This window comes from Canis lupus, chromosome 8 (genome assembly GCF_048164855.1).
Source record: "Canis lupus baileyi chromosome 8, mCanLup2.hap1, whole genome shotgun sequence".
Lineage (NCBI taxonomy): Eukaryota > Metazoa > Chordata > Mammalia > Carnivora > Canidae > Canis > Canis lupus.
The window spans coordinates 25337636-25352463 of NC_132845.1; the positions used below are offsets into that span (position 1 = coordinate 25337636).

Below are 14828 nucleotides of genomic sequence, written 5' to 3' on the forward strand. Positions count from 1 at the left end.
TAAATTTTGCATGAATAAAATATTACAAAAAATTTCCTTTTGGGTGATCAGTATATAGATCAGAAACTCCCTGAAGAAGCTATATTAATAAAGTTAACTCATTCCTTATTAATGCTCCAGGCATTTTAACAACATGCGAAGTGAAATATCCACCTCAAAAAATGACTGTAATGGTAAGTTATTTCTTTGCTTCACATACACAATGGATAATTAGTTCAGGAAAAAAATCTCAAAGGGAGAAAAAATAGCCAACTGTGAAATTCACAAATACTTTTCTTGGATTGGGTACAAATGCTATTCAGGCCAATACCAGGGATGCATAAATTCTTTCTATCCTATTTACAATCCAGTCTTGATTAGTTAGGAGCTCATTTTCCAGTTTGCGAATTATCTAGGTCTTTGATTCTTCTCTTCCCTCTGGCTGATTACCTTTACCATTTCTCTGCTCATTAGCACCTCCACCAGAAGGGGAAGAAAATCCAGGTGAAAAGAAAAAGCGAATCATACGTGAACATCTTCAACTACTCTGAAGCTTGTCTTTTTAAAAAAATGTTAATTTTCTATTGTAAGTGTATGTATGTCAGATGTTCTGTTATCAATATGAAAGTCTACCATTTACAATCTGAGAAAAATCCTTGAGAAATTACTTACCTTCCCCGAGCTATCAGATTCTAGTATGAAATGAGGATATTTTCATGCCTTCCTTACAAAGTCATTATGAGGTCAACTCAGAGAAATAGAGATTTGTGTAATAATAAATGGGTATACACAATTAGTAAGTTATTTTGTTTTAAGTTGCAAAACTCCTTTTCAATTTTTGCTTCTTGTACTTCCCTTAAGATTTGGGGTTTACTTTAGCAAAAAGCTCATTGTCAAAAGATGTTTGTTTTTTTCCTTTTCTTCTGTTCCTTTTTTTTTTTTTTTTTTTTTTTTAAGTCCTTCCATTTATCTCTAACACGAGTATGAAATGCACTCTTGGTATAAAACTAGAAGATACTGGTAAAAATACTGTATTGTTATTGATGAATTCCATTCATCAACTCTTCCCTGTGATTGAAATGGATAATTGCAAGTTCCCTGCATAGATATACATTATTCCTACTAACATGGCCCTCATTCTAATGTATATTTTCATAACTGCAGTTTTTAAAATGAAGACAAATCCCACAGAATACAATTTTCAGTAATTTGGAGGGTTCATTGTACATATTTGTTTTTTCAAAGTTTACCTCATTTGTAAGACTGTTTGGTTTGCCTGGTGATTAAATCAGTTGTCCAAGGCCTCTGTGACATTTTCCTTTTAGATGGTTTACAATTAATTAGATCTTATTTGTAGGTCTCAGATAGAGACTCAAATTCTCCTTAAATGGAATCAGTTATCCAACCATAAATAATGGTTAAAAAAAGAAAAAAAAAAAAAGTCATTATATTACACTATACAAATCTTTAAAATAGCACTACTAGTTTTTATTATTGTTTTTTTAACTCTCTTAAAGATTAAAGAGAATACTTCCAAGTAAATGTCTTAAAAGACCTAAGGGGAAAATATGAAAATAGTTCCTTGTGAAAAATAAATCTCTGGAATATTCCCTGTAGGGTACAATGTAAAAGAATAAAATGCCTAGTGGCAAAAAAAGAAGCTGGGGAAAAAATGTTGTCTATCAGCATGCTCCTATCCTCTCCAAAAAGTAAAATAGGATAAGCAGTTTGTAACAAAGTATATGCAACACATATAATTGTAGTGTCTTATGTTAAATAAAAACCTTCATATTCCCTCCTACTTTTAAGCCTCTCATAAAACAGTAGTGGTTTCTTTTTTCTGTTTTTTAAATGTTCCTAACTTTAAGATAAAAAAGATATATTTTAGGAACTTGCACGGGGCGAGGAGAAGAGAGTAGAAGGTTTTATTTGATCCTTTCTCACTCCTGGTTTCCTGAATATATTAAGAGTCGAATGTGTTTGAGTAGAGTTCTCTATAAAAACATTAGAACGATGAGAGATTTCCAAATCGGCATTAAGTAAGTGAGACCACTGAACAAAACTCAGAAGCTATTTGAGTATGGAGAGGGTTTCATTTTATGACATGGTCTGGTTATGTAGCAAACATATACAATATATAAATTGTTTCTATTGCCTCTCTCATGAGCTAGTTTATACCAAGAAAGAGTCTAACTTCAATGCATCATAGCCATCCCCAGGGTCTCTTTCAACATGGTTCAGTGTATTCCATGCCATACTTCCAAATGGAGAAGAAAATATTGGTACCCAAAAGGCAGCCTGACAAATTACAAAGTAAAGGGGAGTTTGAGAAAAAGTATGTTGTAGGCAGTTAATGCCTGTATAATGTGGACTATTTAAAAAGCTTTGGGGGATCCCTGGGTGGCGCAGCGGTTTGGCACCTGCCTTTGGCCCAGGGCGCGATCCTGGAGACCCGGGATCGAATCCCACGTCGGGCTCCCGGTGCATGGAGCCTGCTTCTCCCTCTGCCTATGTCTCTGCCCACCCCCCCTCTGTGACTATCATAAATAAATAAAAATTAAAAAAAAAATAAAAAGCTTTGGTAAATTTTCTGCTGATTTTTCCTTTAGTGAATGACATGAACCACTAGCATTTTTAATGTCCCACAAAGCAGAAGCTCAAAAATCAACCCAATGTTTCTTTTTTTTTTCTTAATAGAGCATAAGGTCATTTAGCCTGTTAATTCCCATGAGTCAGTATCAAAGTGAATGTGACCAAAATGCTAGACAATTTTGTGGAAGATAATAATTGACTGGTGGCTCAGACAATGGGATAGGGATTGAGGAGCTTGGTGACAGGGGTTTACCAATCCAATTAAACCCAAAATTAATTCCCAGGACACATTCCATGAAAAGTGTCATTATAATTTTAAACTGAACCTATTTTTAAACAGATTTATTGAATTATATTTTTATATATGATATATATTCTACATATGCTATATATAGTATGTTATAAATTATATATAACTCTATACATTATATATATACCCATAAATTGTGTATGTTATATATGTACAATTATTTATACATTAAAGTATAACATAAAATAAATTATATATATTTAAAGCATACAATTTTATGAGATTGACATGTGTATGTACTTTGAAACCATCATCACAAGACAATGAACGTGTTTATCATGCTCCATGTGTGGGAATTCACCATATCCTTGCCATATCCTTCATTTGGTATGATCAGTTCTTTTAAATTTTATGCAGTCTGATAGGCATATATGTCACTGTGGTTTTAATTTGCATTTCTGTAATGACTAATGATGTTGAGCATATTTTCATTTGCTTATTTATCGTCCACAATCTTCTTTGGTGAAGTATCTGCTCAATTCTTTTGCTCCAAGTGGGAAGGGTTATTTTCTTTCTCTCTTTCTTTCTTTCTTTCTTTCTTTCTTTCTTTCTTTCTTTCTTTCTTTCTTTCTTTCTTTTTCTTTCTTTTTCTTTCTTTCTTTCTTTCTTTCTTTCTTTCTTTCTTTCTTTCTTCTTTCTCTTTCTTTCTTTTCTTTTCTTTCTTTCTTCTTTCTTTCTTTCTTCTGTTTTTTTTTTTTTGTTATTTGTTTTCTTATTATGGATTTGGAATGTTCTTTAAATATTCTGGACATAAAAAAATTATTCTGGATATAGTCCTTCATCAGGTATATAATTTGTAAATATTTTTCCCATTCTGGTTTATATTTTCACTTTCTTAACAACAGCTTTGGAAGAGCAAAACTTTAAAATTTGAGTTAATCACATCCCTTTTTTTTTCTTTCAAACACTGTGCTTTTAGTATATATCTAAAGAAATGTTTGCCTAACCTAAGGTCACAAGAACTTTCTCTGATGTTTTCCTATGAAGTTTTATAGTTTTAGGTTTTTCATTTCATTTCATAGGTTTTTCATAGATCTGACTATTTTGAATTATTTTTTATATAACATGTCAGATGTGAGTCAATATTTACTTTTTAAAAAATTTGGATATCCAATTTTACTAGTATCACTTGTTGAAAAGACTCTATTTTTGTTCACTGAATTTCTTCTTTGCAACTTAACCAAAAAATCAGTTGTTCATACAACTAACATGAGAGTTACTTTGAGGCTTGTTATTCTTCATTAATCTATTTGTATATTTATTTTTTTTATTTATTTTTTTAATTTTTATTTATTCATGATAGGCACACAGTGAGAGAGAGAGAGAGGCAGAGACACAAGCAGAGGGAGAAGCAGGCTCCATGCACCGGGAGCCTGACGTGGGATTCGATCCCGGATCTCCAGGATCGCGCCCTGGGCCAAAGGCAGGCGCCAAACCGCTGCGCCACCCAGGGATCGCTGTATATTTATTTTTATGCCAGTATCACTCTATCATGATTCATGTAGTTTTACAATAAGTCTTGAAATGAAAAAGTTTTAGACTTCCAAACTGGTTCTTTTTTAATGGGTTCTGATTACTGTAAGCCCTTTGCACTTCCATAGGAATTTCAGAATCAGCTTGTGAAATTCTACCGAAAAAATAATGCTAACATTTGGGTTAGCATTGCATTTTATTTTTATATCATCATGGGGATACTTGACATCTTAACAATATGAAATCTTCCAATCTTTGAACACAATATAGCCTCCCATTTATGTAGGGTTTTTTAAAATTTATATGAACAATATTTTGTAGTTTCAAAGTTGATGTCATTCTCATCTTTGTCAGATTTATCCCTATGCTCCTATTGATATATTAATATTATATGACACATTTATTTTAGTTTCCACTTGTCTATTGAGAACATATAAAAAGTATGATTGATTTTTATAAGTTTATCATGTATCTTGTAACCTTGCTAATAAACTCATTTATTATTTAAAGTAGTATTTTGACAGGCCATGACCAGGATGAGGTGAGTTGGACATTCTCCTGGGGTACAGAACTAAAGAGAGTACAAAAAAGTTGGTAATGAAGATATACACTATTTTAATGCAGTATTTTTAAAAAGTCAAATCTGAGAACAGCCTGCTTTTGTAAATAAAGTGTTTTTTATTGTTACATTTAATCACATTTTCTAAATAAACAATCATGTCATCTGTGAATAAAAAAGTTTTACTTATTCCTTTGAAATCTGCATATCTTTTGTTGTTGTCATTCTCTTATTTAACAAAAACTTTAGCACAATGTGGAATAGAAATGGTAAGAGCAGATACCCTTATCCTACTTTTCTCAGGAAGAAAATATTGTCTTTCACCATTAACTATGATTTAGCTATAGGTTTTTTGTTTCTTTTTTTCTTTTTAAAGATTTTATGTATTTATTCATGAGAGACAGAGGCAGAGACACAGGCAGAGGAAGAAGCAGGCTTCATGCAGGGAGCCTGATGTGGGACTCCATCCCAGGATCCCAGGATCACACCCCAGCCAAATGCAGGTGCTAAACCGCTGAGCCAGCCATCCAGGGATAACCTGTTTGTTTCTTTTTAATGCCTTTCACTAGGTTAGGAAATAACTCTTCTATTCTTAGTTTGCTGAAATTTCCTTTAAATTAGAAACATTTTTAGATTTCTTCAAATTTTTTGTTGGTTCATAGAAATAATTATACAATTTCTATTGTTGTTATTATGTAGTTTGTCATTTATGTGAATTACAATATTCTCAAATGTTAAACCTACTTAGAATTCTTGAGATAGACCTCGTTTGTTCATGATGTATTATACTCTATGCAATATTGGATTATACTTGTTAAAATTTGTTTAGAACTTTTGCATCTATCTTCATGAAGGATAAGAGTCCATACTTTTATTTTCCTGTCCTGTTTTCATCCAGTTATGGTATCCGGGTGTTGGCATCATAGGTTTAGTTTGGAAGTGGTCTCTCTGTTTTACTTTTCTGAGAGAGTGTGTGTAGAACTGGAATTATTCTTTAGACCATAAATAGCTGAAAAAATCTACTCATGAAGCCATCTGGGCCTGTAGTTTTCTTCAGGCAAATGTTTCAAACTATAAATTCAATTTTTTTAACATTATCTATTGCTTCTTGACTAAGCTTTGATAGTTTGTGTCTTCAAGGAATCTGACTGGTTTACTTACATAAAATTGTTCATAATTATTTTATGATTTTTCTTTTAAAATCTATAGAATCTGCAGTGGTGCTACTTTTCTCATTCCCTATACTGATTATTTGTGTTTCTTCTCTCCTTTTTTCTTCATTAGTCTGGATGTTTTTATAAATTTCATTTGTTTTTGCAAGAAATTTTGCAAAGCTTTACTTTCCTTGGTATTCTCCATTATTTTTACTTTCTATCTTATTAATTTCCTCCACTGATCTTTATTATATCATCATTTTATTTACTTGGAGTTTAGTTTGTTCTTTTTTTTCTAGTATTTAGAGATAAAAGTTGCAGTAATTGAGACCTTTCTTCATGTCTGATATATATGTATTTAATGCTATAAATTTCCCTATTAGTAATGCTTTTACGAATACAATAATTTTAATTTTTTAGTTTAATTTTCGTTCAGTTCAAAATAATTTTAATTCTCATGATTTTTTCCTTTATTCAAAGGTTATTTAGATGTATTATTTATTTTTTAAATATCTTGGGATTTTCCCAATATATTCCTGTTGTGGTTGGAATACATACCTTGGATGAACTGAATTCTTTAAAATTATTAAGACTTCTTTTATCATGGTACATCTTTTTCCATTGCTACAATTTTCTCCTATTTGTGTCTTCATATTTAAAATTGTTTTTCTTATAGGCAGTATATGTGGTTGAGTCAAGCTTTTTCATTCAATCTGAACATCTCTGCCTTTTAACTGGGGATGTTCAGACCATTTACATTTAATGTGATTATCGATATGGTTAGGTTTAACTCTATCTCTTTACTATAGCATTTCTATTTGCATTGTCTCTTTTTTAATAGCCTTTATCTCTTTTTCTGCCTTCTTTTGGTTGAGTACTCTGTATGATTCCATTTTATACTTCTACTGTTGCTTTTCTACTAGAATCCTCATGCATATTTTTTATTGGCTGTTTAGAGCTTGGAGTATACATCTTCAAGTTATCACAGTCTATCTTCAAGTGACAAAAAATTTACATAAAGTGTTAGAAGCTACAATAGTATACTTCCATTTCTTCCTCACAACTTTTGTACTATTATCATATATTTTACCTTAATATATTTTATAAACCATATACTGTTTTATATTTTTGTTTAAATAATCAATTCTCTTCTAAAGTGAATTAAATAGTAGTTATTTATAGTTACAAATTCTGTATTCTTCATTCCTTTGTGTACTTCCATATTTCAACCTAGCATCATTTTACTTTCTGCCTAAAACATTAAAGAATATATTTCCTGTGATGCCAATCCCTCAGTGATGAACTCTTTTAGTCTTTTTAGTGTCAAAAAATATTTATTTCACCTGTATTTTTGAAAGATATGTTGCTGAATTTTGAAATCTAGATTAACAGTTGTCATTTTTTTCTTTCAACACTTGAAAGTTGTCGTCTAGCTTGCATTTTTTCTGACAACAAATCAAAACAGTAACCTCTGTACTTGTTCTTCTGTATGAAACATGCTTTTTGTCTTGTGAAATTTTCTCTTTATAACTGATTTGATTAATTTCATTATGATGTACTCCTTGGTGAAATTTTCTTTGTGTTTCTTATGCGCGTAGCTCAAGTTTCTTGTTTGTTTGTTTGGCAGATGGGGAAGTTTGTAGTTTTATGTAAAACTGGGAAAATTTGGACCAGTATTTTTTCTTCAAACTTTAAAAATCCAGTGCATACTAGGCCACTAATATGTAGTTGTCCCTGGCTCACTAACAGTATGCTTACTCCCCACTCTCCAACATCCTCCCATTCCTGCATGAATTTTACCTTAGATAATTTTTATTGCCATATCTGCAAGCTGATTAATCATTTTTCTGCAATGCCTAATATGCCATTAATAACTTTAGTATATTTTTCATCTTATTCATTATAGTTTTCATTCTGGGAATCTGGTTTAGCGTGGTTTTGTTTGTTTGTTTGTTTTTATCTGTGTTCCATCTCTTGGTTTGAACATATGGAATATATTTGTAACAGTTTTAATCCATTTGCTAGCTAATTTTAACATCCCATAAGTTCTGGCACAGTTTTAATTTAATGATTTTCCTCTTATTTTAGATTATATTTTCCTATTTTTTTACGATAGGTAATTTTTAATTGAATGCCAGACACTGTGAATGTTATCTTGTTTGGTCCTAGATATTTTTTATTTCTATATTTTGTTTTGAGTTGCAGCTAAGTTACTTGGAGATAGTTTGATCCTTTCAGGTCTTGCTTTTAAGGTTTGTTGGGCATGACTAAAGCAGTGTTCAGCCTATGGTTAATTGTGAATCATAGGGTTTTCCAGTCTGGCTAGCAGTAAGAATCATTATTACCAGACCCATTTAAGAACTGAGTACTTGTCCCTCTAACCCATTCAGAAAGTTCTTTCTGCAGTCCCTTGTAATTCACTTAAATGCATGAGCTTATCTGTACTCTGCTGAACACTCAAGGGGGACCTTTTGCAGGTCTCTGGAGTATCTCTGTATGTAGCTCTCTGCTTTCTGGTGCTCTGTCTCATGAATTCTGGCCACCTTGGTCTCTCTGGACTTTCAGTTCTGTCTCCTCAACTCAGAGAGAACCCTGGGTTTTACTCCCTGAAATGTGGCCTGGAAACCTTCTGAAGCAATGGTAGAGCTCATTTCCTTGGTTTTCTGTCTCCCAGTGACTAGTGCCTTTATTGACTGATGTTTCAAGTTTTAAAAACTATTGTTACATATATTTTATAATTTTTTTATGTTGCTATTTCAGTTGGGATGGTAAATCAAGTCCCCATAACTCTACCTAAATGACACCTAATGCTTTCTTTTAAGGAACTAGAAATATCCTATCAAAAAAAAAAAAAAAAAAAAAGGCCCCACAAACAAACTTGGCCAGAAACTAATCACAGAACTATGAATTACACTATGTATTCTGATTCATTTTGGCTACTCTTGCTTCGAGGAATTAAATATATTTTAAATTTTCTTTGTTTCTATGCTGATACTAAGAAAATAACTCATTTAAATCTTCTTTTAATTGGAAACTAAGTCAAAAGAATGAATGACATTAAAGCACAGAAGTAAAATGAATAAAACACTGAACAAAGAATCAGACTTTACATTCTATATAATGTATAATAAACTCAGGTTCAGAAGAATCACCAAAAAGCATATTTAGTGAGTTTTTAATTTTTTAGTTGGTAATTATTTCTAAAACAGTGACTTTTACATGAACTGTTTACAAATACTTTGAAAATCGGCTGGCAATATACTTCAACAGCTAAAAATATACTATTACCTTTGACTTAGAAATCCTTTAGAATATTTCATGAAAACTAATTATTATTTTAAGTAGCAATAAAAGCTAAATGCATAAAGATATTCTATGCAATACAATTTATAATGGTGAATAATTGCAATGTGCCAAACATGTTACATATAATATCTTACTTAATCTATACAATATATACAATTATATCTTATAATGTAAGATATAATTATCTTACATTAATCTCTGATAATAGTTATTGTTATCGAACAGATGAGGACGTTGAAGTTGTGAGTGCCAATAAACAGCAAGTCAGAGGATATGCTGAGATTCAAACTCATCCTGACTTTAAACCTCATGCCTTTAGCTCTTAGACTCTATCAGAAAGTGAAAACAGATACTTGTTAGTTAATTGGATGCAGATTACTTTACTTCCATCCACCTAACTTTTTAAATTTCAATTACTATTATGATTCATTTTATTTTATTTTTTGTTGGCTATATCGATCTTTTAAAAAATCAATAAAGTAATGTCATCAGATAACTCTCCTGAACTTTAGCAAAGAAAGGAAGTTGGGAAGTATCTATGTCCTCTAGAGTTCATGGTGTATAGAAGGAAAGGAGTTTCCTGGGGATATGCTAGCCTTCCCTTCAATACCTGCTCTAGCAGTTTCCTAATTTATTTAAAATAAATCAACCTGGGAATGTGTAAAGTTGACAGAAACAGAGACTTGACAAGCTGAAAAAATTCCAGAGGGAGCAAAGAAGGAATCCTTCCAGTGCAGAAATGCTTACATTTCTGTTGGTGAATATCCTCTTCAGGATATGAGGGGGAAAGGGTCAAGGTGATGTTTATGTTTTATAATCTCTGTGATAAGAAAGCAATGGTTTAATAAAAAATGAAAGCAAAAAAAAAAAAAAAAAAGAAAGATAAAAAACCCAACCCTGTACTGGTGACTGTTGGACTGACAACATATGTATTATAGTTTTGTCTGTAACTAAATTTTATCTTTCTAAATGGACTGAGTAGAGGGTAACAAAATCCCCTTATTTCTAATGAGTAAAACTTAATTATAAATAATCCAAAGAAAAGAAAGCCTGCTTCTGCTAAGTCAGCCTTCACAGTGCCTATAAGAAGACTGAAGGAGTTATAGGGTGATGAATATCCACTGAATAAGCAGTGAGCATCCTCCTTGCTTTGTGGATACATAGATCCAACTGAATCTCCTGACTCCCTATTTTCAAATACATAACTTAAAATGGGATCAATTAACAGTTCAAACCAAACCAGTCCATGCTGAGTCACTGACATTGGTTTCTAAAGTCAGCTACATCCCTGCAAAGCAGTAAGTATTAAGCTATAAAATGTCCTGTGCTGGGACTAATGACAAAATAATGGTTGGTTGAAGACAGACTTATTTCTTTGTCCAATAAAAAGATTTTGTTTTATATTTGAGAATCTGTGGTTAAGAGAATTCAATATAATTGACCCATCTGAGTGAGTGGGTAAGGGAGGACTGAAATAAATTATTACTCTTAATTCTTCAGGTTCTTTAGAGCCAAGTGAAATACCTCAAGGTGTAATGGAAAGTGACCTCACTTACTAGCTGTGTGACACAAGTGCCCTGTGCAATGCAATATTTCAAAACGTCGGTTTCCTCATCTATAAACTGAGGAAAAACTCTGCTTCACAGATACATAAAGCTCATAGTACAGTTCCAGCACCTATAAAAGGCTCTCAAGTTCTGATACAGGACTTTTATAAATATTTAATGATGTATGTCAAGGATTATGAATGATGCTGCTTTTATATGCAGTAGAATTAATTGAGGAACTAAAAAAAAACACACACAAACACACACACACACACACACACACATACACATACACATACACACACACAGAGGGATATATATTCATTCTATCTATGCCAGAATTTCTGAAAGGACTGAACTAGGACAGGGCCTAACCATAAATAGCTTTTCTGAAGCTCCCCAAGTGATTCTAATATGCACTCAGAATTGAGAACCACAGGACATAGATTCTGAAGCTGTGTCCATAGTCAATAGAATACAAGAAATTAATGAAGTAGGATTGGAAAAAACTTAGATCTTTATTTTCACTAACCTCCTGCTGAAATTTGGCATTTCCTCATGAATACAATGAACCACAGTAGTACTATCAACCTGTAACTTTGCACCAACAGAAGCCACAGAAGATCATAATACTGTTGTTACAGACATCTCAAGGTGTCATTGATAGTCACCATTATATGTCAAAATTGCAGTAGTTATTAGATCTGCCACAAGACTGTGTTTTTAGTGACTTGTTACAGAGGAACATGCATTACTATATCGTATTTTTAAAAATAAGTTTAGCATTCTATTTTAATGCAATGGGTATCCTTTGCAAACTACTGAATTTGGTTTTACACACTCAAAAACATTCTGAAGAAAGGCTTTTAGGCTTCACAAGGGTGTATAAGGATTCCATACAAAGTTAAAAACTTTGTATTTTGAGGCTATTGGTCAGGAAACCCCTTTCAGGAATGCTGATGAAGAACAACAACTTTGGAATCATTTTGGACTTCACGTGGGCAATGCTGATTTCTCAGTAATGAACTGAGAAAGGGGTTCAGTAGAATGAGGTGTATTCTAACAGAAGTATATTTACATATCAATTGTTCTTCCTTTATTAATTTCTCTAACAAAGCCATCACTCCCTTTTCTATCTTCACCAGCTAATTCACTGCTAAATCCCTATCTTTTGCCTAACTCTTACTTTAGCTGCCACAAATGATAGAAAATGTCAGTCATTGTTTGCTAATTCAGTGCATTCAGACAAAATGCAGCATGTATTTTTTGGTAAAAGTTTTTTTTCAAAGCCTAAAATATACTGTTTCTAAGGCTTTTGCAATGGGAATGAAAGGATTCACTTAAAATTGATTTCTGTAAGCCCTAATTATACAGTACATTTCATAATAAGCATTGAAAAATCTCAGCTTAGGAACAAAAAAAAACCTCTTAGTTAGTAATAATCGTCACTACAATGATCCGTGTGCCAAATTTAATTCACAGATAAATAAAAGGAAACCTTGAAAGCTGGGCAGTCTAGTCTAAGTGTGGGCTTTGCTGCAACTGTGTGATAGTGAAGAGACAAGCCCTTACAATGTATTTCAGGGGTCTCGATGTTTTTCTATTCAAGGTGTTCTTCCCGTTGTCTCTTCCAGTTCATGGTCAACTGGTGCCTACACTCTCTAGAAAGAGAGATACTAGCTGCCGATATCAGCTGACCTACATCCCTTCCCCACAAACCCCAGGATATTTTCTTTTTCAGAAAAGTTAGCCCTTGCTTAGAAGCTGCCACGGTGGGTTGAATTATCCGATCTCTGTCATTAAAGGTGGCAGCCACGCACTTGAGAATGATGTGGGAAAACTCCAGTGAGAGTGATAATTAAACTTGGAAAATGAAGGGTCACCTTCTTTCATTCAGCTCATTGGGTTTGGCATCAGAGTAATTCCAAAACAGTAGGGGATATTCTAGTCTCAGCATGGCAATATCTAGGTGCAACACATTATTTCTAGGGGTTCAAATGGGAATGCCATTTTAATTGTATTTAAAATGTTGTCTTTGATATGGGGAATAAAAATGTTAGAGACTAGTTCTAAGAATATAGAAAAAGAATAATGAGTATAATTGAAATGGTGTAAGAATTAGAAAAAGAAATGCATGCATTGTTTTCTCAGTAGAAAAAAGCATTATAGGAGAAGCAAATTGTTTTCAGGGAAATTGAAAAGAACGGTTAAATGTGCGTCTTCTTTCTACTTGCTTGTGGAATTACAAAGTGAGTGGTTACATCTCAGCTTTCTTGTCTACTTACTATCATTTCTTGGAGGCCATTATTTAACATTTCACTCCTGCCCAGAAGAGGGTAGATGGAACTAAAGACAAGCCATTGGTAGGAGTTCTCTTCCAGGAAAACTTTTTTTTTTTTTTTTCAGATACATTGGCTTATCTAAATACAGTATTTGGAGAAATGATATTCATAGTATTCTTATGCTGCATTCAAAAGTAATTTTGAAATTTCAAAGGCCTGAAATGATACTGCAGTAGATGCATTAAAAAATCTCTGTCATTAGGCAGGAACACAGATGCTAAAAAGCAAATTTCAAGTTCAAATTCTGGCTTCACTGTAATAATCCCCCCTGATCCATGGGGGATATGTGCGAAGACCCCCAGTGAATACTTGAAACCATGGGTAGCACTGAAAACTCTAAATCCCATACTTTTTCCTATATATACAGATCTACAATAAAGGTTTAGTTTATAAATTGGGCACAATAAGAGATTAACAATAACCAATAATAAAATAGAATAATTATAACAACATACTGTAGTAAAAGTTGTGTGAATATGATCTTTCTCAAAAAAATATGATCTTTCTCTCTCTCAAAATACCATATTGTACTGTCTTCAGTCTTCTTCTTGTGATGATGTGAGATGAGAAAATGCTTACGTGATGAGATGAAGTGAGGTGAATAACAAAAGCACTGTGACATAGCTTTAAGCAACTACTGAATTTCCAAGCGTACACGAGATGCAAAATCATCTGCTTTTGGACCCTGGTTGACTATTGGTAACTAAAACCACGAAAACAGTAACTGTGGATGAGGAAGGACCATTGTAATAGCCGTGTAACCCTGGGCATGCTACTTAACTTCTGTGTTTCCTCTCTGTGAAATGGGGAAGTAACAGTACCTATCCTATAAGATTATTTAAAGACTGAGTGTTAAAATATATAAGACATTTATCATAGTAAGAAGCATAGTTTAATATTATAAGAGCTCAAACTTATCGTTATTAGGTTATTACATGGTCAATAGCTAGTATAATACTTAAGGCTCTAGGCCATGTTAAAAATATATTAATAATTCTTATGGTTGACTTTTTGTCCTTGTCATAATGAGCAAAGCTTCCCATAAGCTTTGGGTCCTTTAAAAAACAAATAACCCAACATAACTGTTATTACGGTTGATTTTATAATGTGAACATAGATGTGATTTGCAACATCATTTTTAGAAAGTGAAAAATTCCTAATGAACAGAAGCTATAGATTTCATATGAGTCTTGATAGCTCCCTTCATATTTGAGGGTTTAACTTGAGGAAGGTTAATTATATTCTCTGCATCTATATTTTGTTTCAATGCAAGAAAACTGTGAAACAATTAGGACTTTTTTAAAACATAAAAAACAGAAACAAAAACTTGGTAGGTTAGACAATAGTATGACAGCAAAAGTCCCTTTGTTAAGATTTTCTAATTTATCCATCTGTGGGAAAACATCCACAAATTTCATTAGAATTCAAAATATTATTATTTTATTCTTAAGCCATTCCAATTTGTCTTTGAATCTTTTCTACAACATAAAGATACACATAGCTCAAACCTCAACTTCCATCCATCACCAGTCCTAGGAGGGTAAATGAGAGGGTGGAGGAAGAATG

The 14828-nt window shown here is 32.6% G+C and overlaps 1 protein-coding gene and 1 long non-coding RNA gene across 5 annotated transcripts in view; one reads left to right on the forward strand and one right to left on the reverse strand.

Annotated features, from left to right (window-relative positions):
* LOC140638017 (uncharacterized) overlaps positions 1-781 on the forward strand; it is a 34218-nt gene extending 33437 nt beyond the window's left edge. The window contains exons 5-6 of the long non-coding RNA XR_012035141.1: positions 121-173; positions 454-781. This is a non-coding gene — a long non-coding RNA (uncharacterized lncRNA). The remainder of the gene's footprint in view (positions 1-120; positions 174-453) is intronic.
* DPYD (dihydropyrimidine dehydrogenase) overlaps positions 1-14828 on the reverse strand; it is a 790677-nt gene that overhangs the window by 306495 nt on the left and 469354 nt on the right. The gene's annotated exons all lie outside the window — the stretch shown is intronic.